The sequence below is a fragment of the Pinus tabuliformis genome, chromosome 7 (genome assembly GCF_031772625.1).
Source record: "Pinus tabuliformis cultivar Carrire ecotype Pingquan chromosome 7, CPIR1, whole genome shotgun sequence".
NCBI classification, from domain to species: domain Eukaryota; kingdom Viridiplantae; phylum Streptophyta; class Pinopsida; order Pinales; family Pinaceae; genus Pinus; species Pinus tabuliformis.
This window is the reverse complement of record NC_142293.1, coordinates 1,356,919,263-1,356,938,147: the sequence shown is the minus strand read 5'-3', so window position 1 is coordinate 1,356,938,147 and position 18,885 is coordinate 1,356,919,263. Positions and strand designations below refer to the sequence as shown.

The 18,885-nt window shown below is 30.6% G+C and overlaps 1 pseudogene; it reads right to left on the bottom strand.

Annotated features, from left to right (window-relative positions):
- Window positions 1–1,589: 1,589 nt before the first annotated feature.
- Window positions 1,590–4,220, bottom strand: LOC149252595 (uncharacterized; annotated as a pseudogene).
- Between the last annotated feature and the right edge of the window lie 14,665 nt (window positions 4,221–18,885).

The window sequence follows — 18,885 nt, the reverse complement described above, 5'->3', positions numbered from 1 at the left end:
ACCAAGCCATACAAAGGTCGAAAGAAAAGCATCTTCAAGAGGACATCTAACACTTAGCAGCATCAATGGATTGAAATTTCCACATCATCAAGATTTCCATGTCAACAACGTCTAGTCATGAGTGGTCATGTGCAACTTCACTATTTTGGATCATATATATTGTATACAAAATGTATTGTAAAGTGGAAGTCCAAAGGAAACACATGGAATGTAAAGAGTCATGTAGGAGGAAAAGTCATAGGAAGTCAAATATTCATGTGGGTAGTAAATGAGTCACCCTTAGTTATATATACTCCCTCATTGTATGAGCAAAGGGACTTCTCACCTTGGCTCCTCCTGCAAGGCATTAAAGAGATAAGCTAGTTCTTTGAGGAGCAAAGAGTGGCTCCAAGGCTTCGCTACTAGAGCTAATAATGTACATTGTAAACATGTGTCTTGGAACTTTACCCGCATATATACACTTTGTTAATTAATAGAACCTACGGAAAGATATAAAAAACAATGATCCTTTGGACTGAATCACTGCACTGCTGAAATCAATCATAGACACACAGATCTATGAGCTACTTTTAGATCATTACATACCAGCATCAATATAGTTAAATATTTCATTCACAAACCATTCAACTTCACCAGAACTGTCACATATAGATTATTATGAAGAAGACCTCATCAACATACATCAACAATCATAACAAGTTTGATCAAACATCATTAACTTCTCGTACTTTGGAAACCCTAGCATATGTACGTGACACTTACAAAATACTTCTGCATGTCTACGCACCTTTCAAGAAGCATACCTGCATATAGTTCTGTCCATATTACAAAATCAACATGCGACTACCTAGAGGAAGACCTAAGTATGTACATGCATTTTTTGAGACAAACTTGAATACATATCTATAATTGTTGACTCATTCCTTCCCTGTACAACAAAAGATCAGTGAAACCCAAATCTTGGAAAACCCAGTCAAAAACATACATTAGAACATTATTGTCGCATATCAACCCATAAGAAAATCGTGTAGTCATTTCATATCTACTAGATCTGATCCCACATCACATTCCTTGTGTAACCTAATATCAGATTAAACAAGTCAACAATAGCCCATCACTTGTGCATTCAACACTTAGATCTTCATATCCTTATATAGCTTAGGCCTTATCTAATACCACAAGTCAAATCCTTAGTAATGCCTATGGTATTCCTATATGGGATAAAATATCCATTGTCATGCTCATTACTATAGGCCAATACCATGGTAAAGATCCCTGGTATTTAGGATACCATGGTGCAGAAACTGTATGTGTATTCTCTTCTCCATACTCACTTGTGTATGCAGATTTTCTTCACAGAATCTATGTGTATCACCTTCACCATTCTTCTATCTCTGGACTGCCATGCCTTTGTCCAATCTCTCTGTCACATGTGTACAAGCTTGTATAATCATCCTGTTATCATCATGTTGTCAATATTCATCAAGTAGGTTGGCATTAAGGACAACACATTTGTCATAATGCCAACACAGACCCATGATATATATAAAGCCTTACTAGACATCCATGTCTATAATAAAAATTTCAATTCAACACTTGGATTCCAAATGAATGTTTCTTCACAAAATCCCAGCATTCACCTCGTCAGCTTTCTCCATCTTCTCTCACAAAATAAAATTATGGGCATCCTTCTTAGCCTCACATTTTCATCTTCCCAAGGCACAAGAAATCATTGTTGTAGATGTACTCGAGATGAAAACCATTTTCCTCATCGTAAATCATCATATGGGCATGACATTTCCATACGCCGTATCCAATTTTTTCCTTCTCCATAGTGGCAACACAAATGTGATGTCCCCCAAACCCAACCGCATTACATGAATTGGGCTTCAATTCATCCCCTTTTCCACTTAAAATCATGGGAACAATTTTTTGTTTGAGCTTTGTGGTCTCCTTGGCAATCTTCGACAACTTGCACTCATTTTTGATGGCTTTATCATAGACATCAACCATGAGAGCGTCAGTGTTGAGATATGGACATCAAATCCCCAATCTCTCCATCACACTACTTTGCCTAGATACATCAAGGGTGTTGACATTATGGCTAATGTGTTATCCTTGATGGAAACCTACTTGATAACGATGTCAACATTATAATAACACGATGATTATGTGGTATGGAGGTTATGGGACAAAAGAATAACAATTTAGAGACAAATGTGTGATAAAAGAAAAGTTTTGAGAAAGTATACGCGGATCCTGAGAAGAAAGGTCACATACATACGCGAGTCCTATAAGTAATAGTCATGTATAAAATATGCACCATTGTATTTTGGATACTAAGGGTCACTACCATGGTATTAGCTCATAGCATTTGGACTGAAAACAAATATTTGATCCCGTCAAAGAACAATTATGACATAACCAAGGTGTTTATTTAAGGTATTGACTAAGGAAAATACTATATAAAGAGATGGATATCAAGGTGTTGTGTGTGCAAGTATTGGGTTGTTTATGAATGATTTGATTTGAAACAAGTATGCACCAATGAGCAAGGAGAAGACTCAAATAAGATCTGAAATATGTTGACATATATGCTTGATTGATTTACTTGTTGCAAAAGTCTAAGTAGCTAATATTAATGGAACTGTGATATTGTGATCCAAATGATTTATTTAAAAGTCTATAGTACTGACAATAAATATCACGGAAAGTGAAATTGTGCTTGCAGATAAAGTTTTACATATTGGTATGCAAGTGCGTTTGTGAATAGTCGCGTACATACACGGATTCGTCTTTGTAGTGTTGTGTATATATTCTGTGAAATAATTTTTCAATTTGTGCAGATATGTATGTGGGTGTTGTGAATTATAAGAGCGTACATATGCGGATTAGCTACAAGGATGTCACACATACATTCCAGGGTTTTGCAGTATGAATTGTTGATGATATTTGATCATTTCTGTTTTGGGAAGGAGTCAATACCTATTTCAGAGCCATGATAATCTACTAATTTGTTGCCCAAATCCAAGGACGACGAAAGTTAAACCATTTTACACATAGAACAGTGACCAGAGACACCAATAATAATAGCAGAGGCGACCATACGAAAGCAGAGGCTATAGAACAATAGCAAGGAGTAGTTAACAGACAGGACACCAGGTTCTATAACCAGACTAGAGCAGAACAACAGAACAAGACTAAGAAATCTTACCATGTGAAAAGGAGCCGAGCAAGGACACCACCAAAATCAGAACGGTTTCGAGCCACAGGAGAAAACCACTGAAAAACTCATAACTAGGATTGGGAGACCAGTACTCACCCACAATCACACCTGAAGGAGAACCAGAGATCTCCATTTTTGCCAAAGCAAGAACCACACTGTAAACCCAACAAACCCTCGCAACAACCTCACTGCAGAGCAGAACCATCTTGAATGACTGGGAAGCCAAAGTGTTTTGGCAAAAGAACTAATGGAGGAACCAGGCCCGAGGTGTGCAGGTAAGAATTGAATGCGGCATTAATTGCTCACAGTTTCCAACCCGACGTTCACTGACCACCTTTTCATGTGACCGCCGGAAAAATCTAACACGTTGTAAAGTCCGACAACTATTGTAAAGCCGAGGACATGTGGAGTTGTGGGCCAGTGTGGTTGGGCTACATTATAGTTTCTATATAGGAGCAGAGTCCTAGGTGTCATATAGATATAGGTAGCCAGCCCATAGCAATAAGTTGAAAGAGAGAAAGTTGAAAGAGGTTGGCTTCTCAATAGATTAGTTTGTTGTACTCATGCATGGAGCATTGTGTCGTAAGGTTGGCACACCTCACACTATAGACAATATGGCACTACAATATGGCTTTTTGGTGTAGAGGACAGGAGAGTAGTAGTTGTCAAATCATGGTGGGATTGTTACAACTAGAAAAAAGACTTAACATGATAGAACTACACTTCTACTTCTACACTACTGCTAAGGTGAACTACTACTAATTTTAGAACTCAGCAGAAGACAATTTTATTTATATAGTTATTTTCATTTTATTTTTAGCAATTGATTTCTATTTTTTATTTATATGTATACAAACATACAAGGTGACTTACCTAGTCCGGATGAAGAGGGTAGACGAGGAGGCTGAGAAAGCTTCCAGCGACGAGGGTGGATGAGGAGGATGAGAAATCTTCTAGCGACTAGTGCAACCAGCCAAAGTTCCTCTCGCTCCATGCTGCAAAAGAAACAAAAAGCAACATACACAATTCATACAAACATCATATAAATGTTATAAAAAACATCATAAAAAAAATAATGTGAAAAAATGTGTGATTTATCTAATCGGTTCTAACTCGGTTTCAACACTCGGATTCCACTCGGCTAAACAGACCAGAGACTACAACACTCAGTCGATACTCAACTTGACAGACCACACAATAGAACACACAACATACCACACAACGGACAAATCAACAGAGAAGAAAACTCTGCAACAACATCTCACACGTCATATATATAAACATTTTTCGGTTGAATAAATAATTTGGCTGAAAACCCTAGTTCAAGCAAATAAATAGTTCGACCGAACTATTTTTTTGCTGAATTTTTCAACTCCAGCGAAATTTCCGTTTAACAATAGAAGTTAGTCTAGACGACCAAAAGTTTGGTCGAATAAATTTAGGAATAGCCGAAAAGAAATTTTGTACGGCCGAAAAATTGAGATTGTGAATTTTCCTACCGTATTTCTCACAAAAGTGTAACCCAACCTCACGTTTTCACCCATACATATATATATATATATATATATTGCATTTTTGCAAATCAAAATCTTTGATCTTTATCATTGTTTGTGATTAATATGGATCTATATTGGTTTTTACTAAAATAAATATAGAAATATTTTCTTTATGGTCAACATTAAATATATAAATATACACTAAATTGATATTGAAATATTTTTGTTAATATAAATATTTCAAATATTTTATTTAAAGCTTACTATTTCAATTGTAACTTAAGCATGAGAAAATTACACATTAATTAAACATTGGTTGAGCATCTAAAGATTTCTACATATCCTTTATATTAAGTTTTTGTAAAATGCAACTCTAGTATATTCTTAAAAAAAATTGTAATAGATTTTCAAAAGAACTGTCATATTTACGGAAAAAAAAACTTGATGTTTATAAAGAATGTTGTATATTCCAAAAGAGAATAGTTGTGATGGATTCACAAAAAACATCTCTATATTTAGCAAAAACAAATTCCAACTTTATAAAGAATGTTGTTTATGAAGAATATAAGTTTGTATATTTGTTGCTTCTTCCCGAGTGACAGTAACTTGAAAAGAGAACTCGTTTTCCGAGTCATCATAATTTGAAGGGAGAGCTTGTGTATGGTGAGTAAGATTTTATATTTATATATAAATATAAAGAATTGCTATGTTTAATATGTGCAACATTAAATTACATATAAATATACATGCAAAAACCAAAAATTGTGATTAAGTCAATAAATTATTAAAAACTACTTTACTTGAAAGATTACTTTAGTGTGGGGGAAAAATATTTTTGAAACTCGCATATATTAATGAAATACTTTTAATACAAGAAAGACACTAAACATTTGAGGGGAAATTTGCAAAAGAAAGATAGCTTCAAAGTCTGGTGAAGGAATGGGAAACTATGTATGCACCTATGTATGCAATTGACGTGAGTGGCATCCTAATGTACAATCGCCCTTGTTATCCAATTTAATCTTTAAATTGGAGAGTTGAAGTTACACGTGAAAAAAACATTGCAAAGTATCGAATGAAATGAAAAGTTCCAAAGAATATGAATATAAATATAAATATTTATAAATATTTGAGTTATATATGAAAAATAATTGTAAAATACTTATTATGAATAAAAAGTTTGAGAGAAAATCAATCCAAAAATATAAATAATTATTTCTTTGTAAAATATTTATTATGAATAAAAAGTTTGAGAGAAAATCAATCCAAAAATATAAATAATTATTTCTTTTGTTATATGTGGAAAAAAATAACATTGCATGAATAAAAACAATAAAAAAAATAAATTAAAAAATGAAATATTTTTTTGTGGTCACATGGAAAAAAATGCTAAATATTCATTATGAATGAAAAGTTTGAGAGAGAATGAATCCAAAAATATAAATAAATTTGTTCTCTTTCTAATTTAACAATATACCTGATTTAATGAATTTTAGTTTTTTATTTTATTAAGTTTGACTTAGGATGTCATGATTAATGAGAAGTGAAATTAGTGATAGTTTTTTCCCAAAAGTGAAATAAGTAATAGTTTTTTTGCTATGTATTTTGCGTTTGTGATTAATACAATAATTACCAAATTCAAATGAGATATGGGAAAAAATTGATTCTTATATATTTTAAAAATATTTAATAGATTAGTTTTTCAAGAAAAAGAAAAAGTTATTCATTTTCTTATTCATTTTCTAACATTAATCTATAGTATTTAAAATGTTATAGACATTTTCTCTAACATTGATCTATAGTATTTAAAATGTTATAGATATTTTCATTTTAAAATGGTCCATGATCCATATTATTTAATGGAAGAAAATGTCAAAATAAATTTTATTAATAATAATAAAATCCCAAAATATCTCAATATCAAAAGTAAATTTGAAATAATCTTCATATAAAAAGAATTAAAAGAATTTGAAAACCACTTCCTCTTAGAGTGCCCCGCATACAACCACATTAGATCTCAGTTTCACAATCTTCGTTACAACACTGACCTTCCTAGCCTTTTACAATGTCAAAATTATAGTGAGTTTGAGAAACTTCTCTCCAAGCTTTTTGAGCATAAGAATAAAATCTTAAATCAAAATAAATAATTTGTTTATTTAGGTTTGATAGACCAATATTTGGTCTCAATGGACATTAACCATCATCATTATTATCATTAACCCATTCATATTTTTAGTTATGTTTTAATAAAACCCTTTTAATCAAATCACACACCAATACTTGCCATTTATATTTTTTTTAATCGTGTTCTATTAAAAATAAACAGTTTTAATCAAATCACACACCAATACTCGGAATTTTAGAGTAGCCAGCCCCATGTTAATCACAATTTATCTTGCTTATCTTGCTTATGATTTCACATTGGACATCCAGTGGTAAGTGCAAAAAAAAATTAAAAAATTAGTAAACAAGTTATTCCTTTTGGCAAAATTTTATACATGAAGATATTTTATACGTGCGTAGTAATCCAGGAACCCAATCGTATTACTGAATTTTCCAATTTTTACACCAATTTCGCCAACCTGGATAACCATGGTTAAAACAGTCGTTTTCTTATATTCACTTGATCTTAAAAAAATATAATTAAATTTTTTCCAAATAAAATGATAAGAAGTTCAACAATGTCCGTGATAAGAAGTACATCGAAAAAAACACGCAAATGGAGGGCATCGAAACGAAACTTTTGATAATGATTTGGTGGTCACTGGAATTCAACCCTAAAATGCCCCCACCCACAACGTGGTAGGAAGTCCACTCAAGTTCCACTTGGACTGAGAATTGTGTAACGTGACTGACCAACCAACCAAACAGATAACATTCGCCTCAATTACGTGCGAAATTCAGGCAGGTTTATTCATTATCATTATTATTACTTGTTATTATTTATGGCAGGTTTATTCATTATCATTATTCAAGGAGCTGGAAAACCATACAATTTTTATATTTGTGACTAAAATAAATAATTTTCATATATTTTAGAGATATTAAAAAAATGTCTATAACATCTTTCCAAATATAACGATTAGAAACTAAAAAATTAATATATAACTAATATACATGTTTTTAATTTAAAAAATTTAAACCAATGGTATTAAACAATTTTATTTATTTATTAAACATCTTAAAAAAAAGAAGAAGATGATTGTTATGAATTTTATTTTGGCATAAACCTTGAAATATTCAAATAACATTGGGTTTAAAATTAATACTCAAATAACATTTATTACTTACTTGATTATTTATATTTATATATACATAAAAGAGATGGTTGATGAATGCTGAACTGATTTTTTGGTTTCATATTTTGAATTTTTTAGGATTAAAGTTGAAATAGAATAATTAGTAAGAAAGGTTATATTATGTTGATTTTTATTTTTATTTAATTAGTTTTTCTTTTTCTTTTAAATCTTAAAGTTAGAGTGAGTTTATTAGTATTAAGCTAGCCCATAAGTATAGTTATTTAATAGTTTATAAGACTCAAAACCAATACAACAATATTTATAAGGAGGGAACCATTACAATAATATTTATCTAAATAATATAGCTTATCATATCACTAATAAAAATTTAAACCTTGGTTAAAAAGATAACATCCTTTCTACTAAACCAAATTACCATAATTCCATATTATATATATATAAAATTAAAAATCCAAACAAATAATAACTTCTTCTAACTTAAATTCATGAAAAGTTTGACTCTCTTTATCTAGCTGTAATTTTAAAATATAAACATTGAATCATTATTTTTCAAAGAAGAAAAAATGACTTAATAAAGTTGGTAGCCAAATCACATTAAACCATTTTCATTTGTTGCAATATAAGTCAAGAAGAAAAAGTGAGTTCAATTACTGCTATATAAGTCAAGAAGGAAAAGTGAGTTAGTAAAATTGTTCGTCAAATCACAATAAACCCTTTTGATTTCATTGCTATATTACTTTAAAAAGGAAAAATGAGTTAATAAAATTAATCGTCAGATAAACCTTTTTCATTAAACTAATCATATATTTATTGCTATATTATTTTAAAAACTTAATACTTAGTTGAAAGGAATTTTGATTTTCTTAATCTACTTATAACTTTAAAAACCTAATACGTAGTTCAAAGGAATTTTGACTTTCTTAATCTACTCATAACTTCAAAAATATGAACAAAAAAGCATAGAGCATATTAAATCTCTTTGTGAATAGTTTTTGCAAAGAACAAAATTAATAAAATTGGTTGTCAAATCACAATAATCCTTTATCATTAAACCTTTTAATTAAGCTAGTGATTTATTTATCACTATAATATTTTAAAATCTTAAAACCCAGTTTTTGGCAATTTGAAGGATTTCCGACATCTCTTTTGGCATAGCCTTGACTCTCCACACTTGTCTATTCCACTTGGCCTTAAAACCCAGTTTTTGGCAATTTGAAGGATTTCCGACATCTCTTTTTGCATAGCCTCGACTCTCCACACTTGTCTATTCCACTTGGCCTTTCTTCTGCACTATTTCTTTTAATAGTGGTATATATATATTTTTTAATAGTGGTATATATATTATAAAAATATTTTTTTGATAAAAATTATATAAGAGATATTTTAGTGGATGTCTTTCAAATCAATCAGTGTGGTTTATTGTGAGGATAAAATAAATTTTCAAAATCAGCCTCTTTGAGCGCCCATATTAACATAAAAAATCACCTCATCTCCCTTGAATAATTGAAATAGTTGCCCTCCTTCTGAAAATTGGTTATATTCATACCTCCCCTATCTCCCTTCAAACGCACAAGGCTTCTTTAGTTAGTTTTTAAAAGTAAGTGACTAAAACAATGTGATATTGAAGGAGAGTGAATAATTCAGGCCATTTTTAATTTACTTTTCAAGTCCAAACCAAGACCCATCAAAATGGTCACTGTAGATAAATATATGGAAACAAATTCTAATAACCATAGAAACTTGCAAACAAGGATAATGCTTATTATTGGTGAAGTTAAGAAGAAAAGAAAAAAGATGTTGGACTAGTGGTTAATAATTTTCTTTCATCTTCACAGAGTGTGAATGGTTATATGTCTTATTTGGAATCTACAAAAAGTTAAACGATAGTTTTATTCAATTAAAATGAAGCATTTTCAATTCTTTTTGTACTTTACATGAACTAATATAATCATGTGTATGTCTTATTAGGGTCCATGTAGAGTTGTACCTTACAACTCATAAAGTTATGGTCATGTAAAAGTCTAGGCATATATAAGTTGTTTTTCCCTTGGTGTTTTGAAAGGCTTATCAAGTCATGTCGCACATGTAGTAATCATGTAGCGTATATCCTCTTATGCATAGAGAGGATATGGTGTCAAGTTGTGGAATCAACCACCATCGTAGATACAAGGGTCTCATGTGTACTCATGTGCTAGTTGGATGTGAGATCAGAGAAGTTGACCCTTTGAATAAGGGGGGGGGGGGAGAATTGAGATGGATTAATCTCAAAAGGCTGAGACTAGATTATAACGAATAGAGAGTTTATGATGTTGACAAATCATGTAGGTGAAAAAGACTACTAGAAAACAAGAAAATACAACAAATGACACTCATGTACAAAAATGAAAGAAAAAGACAACTACATGATAGAACAAGATAACAAAAAAAAATGATGGAAATGATAACGATGCAACAACAAAGAGAAATCATAATAGAAATATGAAAATAGATGATCTTTGAGAGAATGATCCATGAAAAAAGGAAATGATGATAGAGAGAATGATGTAGTAGGGAATGACTACATGAAAGAATATGATCATATATAGAATGATGCAGTAGCAAAGACAATGGAAATATGAAAGAAGATGATGATGGAGAGAAAGATGTAATAGAGAATGATAAGATGAAAGAAGATGATGGTAGATAGAATAATTTAGTAGCAAATACAATGTCTAGAAGAAAGATAGGATGTTAGAGAATGATGTAATAGCATGGAAAAATGAATGATGAAGACATAAAGAACAAGGAAATGTGGTGAAGATGCAAGGGAACGAAGAAGAAAGGAGAGAAACAAAGCAATAATAATAGTATTGTATAGAAGAAAATATAGACGTAGATGAAAGAAACAATCCTAAAAGTTTAATGGTTTCTAAATTTTTTGGTTGATGGAAAAGTAAAGATCTTGAAATAGTTTTTGTGCAATGGGTAGATTGGCTTGAATGGAAAAATAAATTTAATGTACCTGAGTCAATGTTACTGTAATATTGATGAGGCACATATAATCCCAAAATATGTTATGTTTAAAAGTTCACGGTACCTTAAAACCACCTTGTTAAAACAACTTTTTAAGGAAAGGTTTGTGGTTGGTAGAAACCACATAAACCATTTAATGTGATCTGTTGTTTGGGGTGAGTGAAAATCACATAAATCACTTAATGCGATTCATTATTTGTGGTAAGAAGAAACCACTTAAGGTATTGAGGGTTGTAATGGTTAAGAATAAGTTGATGCAAAACCCATAGGTATAATTGTTATAGGACAACCAAATAAAAACCAAGACTATGATTGAGCATGATGTAGGGGAGGTGAAATTGTTTATGTTTTTGTTGGTAGAAGATGAAAAATGAAGAAGATCAAAGATGAAGTATGGAGAATACCAAAGATCATAGAATAATCAAAATGAAGAAAAAAAGTAGTCATGCTAAAGACAATAAAAGTTGAATATGAAGAAGGGACTAGTTCAAAGAGAGTTGAAGAATACATATTGAGATCACAAGTACTTGTTAAGGGGGACTATGTTAGAATAAGTCCTATTTTTGATATTTGAAATCAAGGAATCTAAGGAAGAAAGTTAGGGATGAGATGTTATGCATTTATTTTGAATGGAATAACTGAATTTGACATAACTTTTATCGCCACCTATAAATATATAAGGGACTATTTGTACTCTAAATGTAACATAAGGGATGGTTTAATGGATTCCCCTTTAAAGGATTTCTTGATCCTTGTATCCTTAATTCATATCTATTTGTATGTGTTTGTTTCAAGATATTAAAGTCAACAACCCATACTTAGGACTCAGAGTACCAACGAAATAGATACACAGAGGAAAAGAAATTCTAACAAAACACATAAAGAGAGTTGATAGAGCAAGAGGATGAAGAAAAGAAACATATTTTGAAACCATTTAAGATTACAAATATAGACATACACCCCCTCTGACAATTTTTTATTCCCCCACTTCCCTCTTTTTGTCTTGTTTTCAATGGATAGAATGCCATATACACATCTCGTTGTTTCTTTCGAACGAAAAAAATAATATGTGCTTCCCTCTCTCCTAAATTGGATAACAATATTTCTCTAGGAAAGACATGTTTTTCCCTTCATGAATGAATCATTTGACCATGTTTCATTTTAGGAGTGTGGAAATATTGAATTACTTAATAAGATATTTTTGTTATTTGGAATTAAAAGAAAAATGAACATTAAAGTTTCTTTTTATGTTTTCTCTTTTGGGCATGAAATGACCAAGTTTATGCTTTATTCATAGGGTTTTTTCAACCCATGCATTTTGAAATGATAAGCTTGAATTTTTTAATTTGGACAAAAAAAAAGGGATGGAAATGGTTTTTTTTTTTTTTTTTTTGGGGGGGCGGGGGGTGGGTGTAAGAGTTATAACATTACTTTTTATATACATAGGATGTAATATCAATTGAGATTATGGGAAAGTTGGGCATAAAAATTTGTTTACAGGAGACAACTTATCTACTTATACATAACGGTCAATTAGTGGGAATGATATGTTCATTGTGAGTATAACCACATGATCACTTTTGTTTTTGTCAATATTAATTCTCAGGATCAAAGTGACAATTACTTATATAATCATGCATAAGACCCATCTACTTTTATATTTTTCTTAAAGTGGTGAGTTGGTAGGAAGGTTATGTTCAAATGTGCGTAATCATTAGATTAATTTCTTTTGCATTAATGTTAATATTTCTCTAGATTACCGCTACAATGTTTCATATTATTGTTTGGATAATTTATATACTTTTATTTTCAATGTAAATGGTGAGTTGGAGGGGAGGCTAGTTTCGCGTGTGTGACAATTGAATATTTTAAAGTTTACAAGCAACTTGGATAGAAATGGTTTTGTTTTTTGGGCATGTGTAAGCAATAGTGCATTATTTTTTATATACTTAAGAATTGATATCAACTAAGGCTATAGGAAAAGTTGGGCATAGAAATTTGGTCACAAGAGACAAGTTATCCATCGTTAAGAAATTATCATTTTGTGGTAACGATATGTCCATTATGTGCATAACAATTAGATAAATTTTAGTTTTTCAATGTTAATTCTCCTAAGGATCATAGTGAAAATCTCTTATAAAACTATGCATAAGACCCATCCACTTTTAAATTTGGATAAAAATGGTGAATCGGTGGTAAAATTATGTTGAAAATGTGCATAACCATTAGATTACTTTATTTTCCATTAATGTTAATTTTCATCTATATTATAGCAACATATTTTATACTATTGTGTGGAAAACGTTTCTTTTGTTTTTAGTATAAACGGTAATTTGGTCGGAAGGTGTTGATGCCTAGATATGTCCCAATCAACAATAGGAGAAACCATGCAATCATGGTTCCAAAATAGATCTATAATCATTAAGGATGGTGATCCTCACTGGTATGTGGGCTTAGTTGCCACTAATGGGGTTGATCCTTGATCACACACTTCATGAAAGCATTTCAAAATTCTAAATTTAATTCTCATATATTTGGAAAATGTAAATGAACTAAGCTATCATATGCTAACCTATCCTGACAACATAATCTAATGAAGTGGGAATTACAAAGAATGACTTTATAAACAAAGAAATAATTAGTCAATTTTCAATAACATTTAAAAACAACAATGGTGAATAAACCATCGAAATAAGTAGTTAAATGAAAATATAATTCATTACAACATTCACACAATAATGGTGATTCACTATTTCAACTATGAATCAACACAATGAAACATATGCAATAATTAATGATAGAGCAGGTATTAAATTATTTTAAACACATCAAATATAAGTTGAAATAATAATTAACTATGATTTTATGAAATATGTTAGAAACAACCGCATGAATAAATAATGCCATACACATTTATCCAATAATATAATATCAAAACCATTGGTGGGATCTTAATTTCTCAAAAGATAAAGTCTTGGAAATAGTACACAAGACTCTTTTCCAAAAAATGCAAACCCTTCTCTCCTAAAAGTGTGTTGCATAATACATTTTGAAAATAACCAAAGCAAATATTTTCTCCTACTTTTGCTGAAAATATAAATTGCAATGATTTTCTACTAAAGGAGAGATAGTTAAATGACTTTGGAGATATCCTCATGTTCTACTAATTTATCCTTTTCCAAATATTCCACATATTGATTCCGTTGAGAAAGTGTACACATGAATTGTAAGACTAACTTTAGGCGTGAAGTATCCAAGTTAATCTCACAATCGTAAACTTTTCCTTCCACATTAGTCAATTCTCATCGCAACGTGGATGAAATATTCTTGACAACTTGGGTGTAGCTTTGTGGATGTACCAGTAATTGGCTGAAAAATTCTATTGTGAATTTGGCAACCTTTTGACTACAGTTTATGTATCCTTCCTTTGAGTTTGTACATTTGATATACATCAATCCTTGTTATTGTTTCTCCCATAAAATAGGCACTATGCATTTCAAAATGGACAATCATATCCATGACACTATCTATAACACTAGAGCAATCCTTAAGTGTATTGGAAGCTAAACTCTTGGAATGGTTAAGTTTTCATCCCCAGTTTTTCATAGCAATTTGAGTTTTTGGCTTATCACTTTTAAAAAATCAAAGGAAGATGGTCAGGTGTTGATTTGTGCCTTGATTTCTAAGACATCAACCTGTTAAATCCAACCTGAAGTTGATCATATTTTGATAGTTCGTTAGAAATAGAAAGGGGAATTTTTTTTGGAGCATTATGATGAATTTGAATTCTATTCAAGATCTAGTAGACATTTTCCTAGGAAAGAGTGCATTATTCATTAGCATTTAATCCCTCTTCTTTAAAGAGGTTGGAATATAATATTTTTTTATTGAAAACCATTTACATATGACATGAAATAATTTATTTGGAAATATTTCTTTTGTTATTGAACTAGTAGAAGTCTGTTACCCTTATGGAATTAGCAATTTCATTTATTATTCAAGATTTCTTAAGTAGTAATGATGTTAATGTAAGAGTGCGATATTCCTTTGTTGGTACTCAACCTCAATGCGATATTGTTGGTGTTGCAATTTATTTTGAAGATTATTAATTTTGTTTTGTTATTATTTTATTGTTTGTCTCATATGGCTTATTGACCACTCATTGGGATGGGCATATCATAAGAAAGAATAAACCACTTCATCTACAAAATCATCTTGAGTGAGTTTAGAGGCATTCTAGAACATAATTGATATTTTAGGGTATTATTCCTTTTGTTTTAGTCTCTTCTTTTTGGGTCTCCCTTTAATAATGAATTAGTTAGTACTACTGAGAAATAAATTGCTAAGAGGATGCTCCTCTTCCTCAATAGGCTCAATAGTATTTACAAGTATAAAATTGGGGAAAGAAATCCATAGATAGAAAAAAACAAAGGTTTTAGACATAATACATGTGGTAATAATACCTAACTGTTCCTCATGTTGATCAATTTGGGTATCTTAAGAGAAAAGTGTGTGAAACTCCTATGTAGTATTTTTACCTTTTGTCATGATATTCCTAGTTTGATATTTATTCACTTGGGAATATTTACTCTACATTTCTTCAATCTTAGATTTCATATCTTCAATTTGTATCTTTCCAGTATGACCTTTTTTAGTTTGAGGCTATTTTGCATGAGTTTTCTTAATCTACAATTTTCCTGATTGTGAATGTTCGTATGCACATTATTTGTTTGAACATTCTCTAATTGTGCTTTATATGCATTTTATTATTCTATTAATGAAGGGATTAAACTTGAGTTTAATTCTCAATCTTGAAATTATTTTGTCTAAACCTGATTAATAAATGAGTTTCGAAAGAAAATTTCCTTTTCCTTTGTAAGGCAAAGAATTCTATTCATGGAAGCCCTTATGGAATTTATTGAATCCATTACAAATCCTCTTCGTAGGTCTTATCCCTTTTAAATATGCAGTCAAATAGAAGATATTGATGGTTATATACTTTAAAACCACTCTATGTTTTTTATATTTTTATATTTTTCTTAAAGTGGTGAGTTGGTAGGAAGGTTATGTTCAAATGTGCGTAATCATTAGATTAATTTCTTTTGCATTAATGTTAATATTTCTCTAGATTACCGCTACAATGTTTCATATTATTGTTTGGATAATTTATATACTTTTATTTTCAATGTAAATGGTGAGTTGGAGGGGAGGCTAGTTTCGCGTGTGTGACAATTGAATATTTTAAAGTTTACAAGCAACTTGGATAGAAATGGTTTTGTTTTTTGGGCATGTGTAAGCAATAGTGCATTATTTTTTATATACTTAAGAATTGATATCAACTAAGGCTATAGGAAAAGTTGGGCATAGAAATTTGGTCACAAGAGACAAGTTATCCATCGTTAAGAAATTATCATTTTGTGGTAACGATATGTCCATTATGTGCATAACAATTAGAATAATTTTAGTTTTTCAATGTTAATTCTCCTAAGGATCATAGTGAAAATCTCTTATAAAACTATGCATAAGACCCATCCACTTTTAAATTTGGATAAAAATGGTGAATCGGTGGTAAAATTATGTTGAAAATGTGCATAACCATTAGATTACTTTATTTTCCATTAATGTTACTTTTCATCTATATTATAGCTACATATTTTATACTATTGTGTGGAAAACGTTTCTTTTGTTTTTAGTATAAACGGTAATTTGGTCGGAAGGTGTTGATGCCTAGATATGTCCCAATCAACAATAGGAGAAACCATGCAATCAAGGTTCCAAAATAGATCTATAATCATTAAGGATGGTGATCCTCACTGGTATGTGGGCTTAGTTGCCACTAATGGGGTTGATCCTTGATCACACACTTCATGAAAGCATTTCAAAATTCTAAATTTAATTCTCATATATTTGGAAAATGTAAATGAACTAAGCTATCATATGCTAACCTATCCTGACAACATAATCTAATGAAGTGGGAATTACAAAGAATGACTTTATAAACAAAGAAATAATTAGTCAATTTTCAATAACATTTAAAAACAACAATGGTGAATAAACCATCGAAATAAGTAGTTAAATGAAAATATAATTCATTACAACATTCACACAATAATGGTGATTCACTATTTCAACTATAAATCAACACAATGAAACATATGCAATAATTAATGATAGAGCAGGTATTAAATTATTTTAAACACATCAAATATAAGTTGAAATAATAATTAACTATGATTTTATGAAATATGTTAGCAACAACCGCATGAATAAATAATGCCATACACATTTATCCAATAATATAATATCAAAACCATTGATGGGATCTTAATTTCTCAAAAGATAAAGTCTTGGAAATAGTACACAAGACTCTTTTCCAAAAAATGCAAACCCTTCTCTCCTAAAAGTGTGTTGCATAATACATTTTGAAAATAACCAAAGCAAATATTTTCTCCTACTTTTGCTGAAAATATAAATTGCAATGATTTTCTACTAAAGGAGAGATAGTTAAATGACTTCGAAGATATCCTCATGTTCTACTAATTTATCCTTTTCCAAATCTTCCACATATTGATTCCGTTGAGAAAGTGTACACATGAATTGTAAGACTAACTTTAGGCGTGAAGTATCCAAGTTAATCTCACAATCGTAAACTTTTCCTTCCACATTAGTCAATTCTCCTCGCAACATGGATGAAATATTCTTGACAACTTGGGTGTAGCTTTGTGGATGTACCAGTAATTGGCTGAAAAATTCTATTGTGAATTTGGCAACCTTTTGACTACAGTTTATGTATCTTTCCTTTGAGTTTGTACATTTGATATACATCAATCCTTGTTATTGTTTCTCCCATAAAATAGGCACTATGCATTTCAAAATGGACAATCATATCCATGACACTATCTATAACACTAGAGCAATCCTTAAGTGTATTGGAAGCTAAACTCTTGGAATGGTTAAGTTTTCATCCCCAGTTTTTCATAGCAATTTGAGTTTTTGGCTTATCACTTTTAAAAAATCATAGGAAGATGGTCAGGTGTTGATTTGTGCCTTGATTTCTAAGACATCAACCTGTTAAATCCAACCTAAAGTTGATCATATTTTGATAGTTCGTTAGAAATAGAAAGGGGAATTTTTTTTGGAGCATTATGATGAATTTGAATTCTATTCAAGATCTAGTAGACATTTTCCTAGGAAAGAGTGCATTATTCATTAGCATTTAATCCCTCTTCTTTAAAGAGGTTGGAATATAATATTTTTTTATTGAAAACCATTTACATATGACATGAAATAATTTATTTGGAAATATTTCTTTTGTTATTGAACTAGTAGAAGTCTGTTACCCTTCTGGAATTAGCAATTTCATTTATTATTCAAGATTTCTTAAGTAGTAATGATGTTAATGTAAGAGTGCGATATTCCTTTGTTGGTACTCAACCTCAATGCGATATTGTTGGTGTTGCAATTTATTTTGAAGATTATTAATTTTGTTTTGTTATTATTTTATTGTTTGTCTCATATGGCTTATTGACCACTCATTGGGATGGGCATATCATAAGAAAGAATAAACCACTTCATCTACAAAATCATCTTGAGTGAGTTTAGAGGCATTCCAGAACATAATTGATATTTTAGGGTATTATTCCTTTTGTTTTAGTCTCTTCTTTTTGGGTCTCCCTTTAATAATGAATTAGTTAGTACTACTGAGAAATAAATTGCTAAGAGGATGCTCCTCTTCCTCAATAGGCTCAATAGTATTTACAAGTATAAAATTGGGGAAAGAAATGCATAGATAGAAAAAAACAAAGGTTTTAGACATAATACATGTGGTAATAATACCTAACTGTTCCTCATGTTGATCAATTTGGGTATCTTAAGAGAAAAGTGTGTGAAA